We start from the raw sequence: 2442 nt of genomic DNA, 5'->3' as shown, positions 1-2442 counted from the left end.
CTAGTTGTCTGGTCCATGTTTTTAATTTACCTTCACTAATAGTAATTTTTGGTTGTATCATTTGTTAGAATAAAGACCAAAATACGCTGTTTGATTCTGGAAGTGCTCCACCTGTGCCAGCCCGTGTAACTCTCCTGTCACAGCACTCCTCAGGACACGTACGCTGCATCTCAGGGCAGGGTTCGGTTGGAGGGGACCAGGTCACACCGCTGCGCTCTGCGAGGGCATCTCACGGGTCAGTTTTTAAATAAAATCCTGCATTTAGGCTGTTCCTCACCCTCTGTAAAGCTCCAGGATTTTATTGGGACCGTCTAATACCCAGTGGAACAGAGGTGGTGGAGGGACAGGGACAGCGGCCTCTGGCATTTCCCCGGAGCTGAGGAGCTGGAGAGGTCTAGGAACAGCAGCCTGGGCAGGAGGGAGGGAGAGCTTTTGAGTTTGCTGAACTGCTCAGGAGTTACACTTAGGTCAGTTCTGTCTCCTAAAGCCAGAGCTGTACTCATTTCAGTAACAAGATGTGACAACTGGTCATTAACAGGAGCCTCTCAGGAGAACTGGGGATGCCTTGGAGAGCAAAACCTGGAACTTCTCGTTTCCTTTTGCCTTAGAGCAGGTGTTTTGGTTTGGGTTTTTTTTGTTGTGTTTTTGTGTGTGTGGTTTTTTTTGTTTGTTTTGTTTTTGTTTTTTTACTTAGAATTGCTCTTCTGCCCTCCTGCAAGCATCAGCAGCTGAGCTTGAAGAGCAGAGATCAGGACATTCCTCTAGAGCTAAGGATTTGCTAACTTTTAAAAGCTCGTGTTTACAAAGGGTATGGAGAGCTCATGTTTGGAGTTACTGGAAGTGCTTAAACCGTTACCAGTTAAAACCAAAGCTTTTGGTAAACGGTGCAGTTGTGGCCTTTGTGTTGCTACAACACACCAGTAAATAGTGGGGCAGCCACAAGCCTGGCTCTTGCTCTGATGAAGGACTTCTCGAGTGAGTACAACAGCACCTGCAAGGGACATTCCAGCGTGGTTCCTGTGAAGCAGGATGGAGGAAGATGTGTCCTTTGCTTGTGGTCAGTCGCCCATGTGTGCTGGCCCAGCAGCTGATGTTCAATTCCCTGGTGTCAAGAGTGGGACAGAACTTTTTCCAGCTGGATGTGGCACTTTTTGTTCTCATTTAACATTGGCTGTGTCCATCCATTCCAAATGACATGCTGCATTTGAGAGAAGCTGTCTTGTTCCTCAGGAGCAGAAGGAAGATGCCTGTGGTGGAAACAGCCCAGCTGGGCTCTTGGGCACCTGAGTGAAAGGGGATGAAATGTAGCGGATGGGAGGCTGATGCATAAGCAAAAACTGAATCCCATTTGATACTAAAACATTTGGGGTAAGGAACCACTTTCCATCACCCTTCAGTTCACAATTAGCAAGTTACTCACGCACTATGCTTCAGTGTATCTCTTGTCTGACCCAGCCAAGCAGTACTAACAGCTGCTGCCTCCATGTCCAACCCTTGCTGCCTGCTTTAAAGTGGAAAAACAGCAAGACAGAGCCATGGGTAAGGATGCCAGGGGCAGATGCTGCAAGATCAGGAGTAAACCACTTCACTAATGCAGAGAGGTGTTACAGGGCAGTTAATAAACAACAGACTTGGTTTGTTAGTAAAATACACTAGAAACAAGACAATTTTAATGACATGGAGCCCTGGCTTTACCAGCTTGAGCTCAATACCCTGACCTGGTCCTTTGCTACAGCATGTGAATGACTGTCACAACCACAAGCTCTAAGGATCAAGGAGCTTTACTTTATTACTATAAATCAGTTTATGTTCTTGTACTTCACATAATACAAATATCCTGATGACAACAACAAAAGGCACACCTCTTGAGACAGCGTGCACCTTGTGTCTGTTTTTATTTTATTACAAGAACTCTCCCTCTCTCTCCCCTAGAAATAAAAGCCTAGAACTCCTTCTAGGACATACACCTCTCTGTGCTGACAAAATACTCAACAGTTGGTAAAAATTTACATGTCTACAAATTCTAAAAATGATACTGTGTACCTCAACGGCAAGTCCCCGGTGCTGGGGGTAAAGGACAGTCTGAAAAGAAAGGGGTTTGACTCATTGCATTCAAGAAGTCCAGGCACCACTTACAGTCTTATTCCAGAACTTACTGGATTCAGTAAGTTTTCAGTCAACGTTAACAGCTACTTTACTACGCACAAAGCACTCGCTGCTGCCCCTTTCTGCTCGTCTGCCATTACCACCCTGAAGATGAATGTTCATATTTCAATGAAAATGCAAAAACTTTTTACAAATATTTCTTTTTAAAAGTACTTGTCCCATAATACCTCTCGATTCCCATTTAAGCCCAGTCCCTTCATTTCCCCCAGATGTAAAAGAATTCTTCTTTAGTGTAACACACTTAACTAGAGCTACAACAGCAGGCTGAGCAGCTTT

The sequence above is a fragment of the Nyctibius grandis genome, chromosome 8 (assembly GCF_013368605.1).
Source record: "Nyctibius grandis isolate bNycGra1 chromosome 8, bNycGra1.pri, whole genome shotgun sequence".
NCBI classification, from domain to species: domain Eukaryota; kingdom Metazoa; phylum Chordata; class Aves; order Nyctibiiformes; family Nyctibiidae; genus Nyctibius; species Nyctibius grandis.
Note: the sequence above shows the minus strand (reverse complement) of the source record.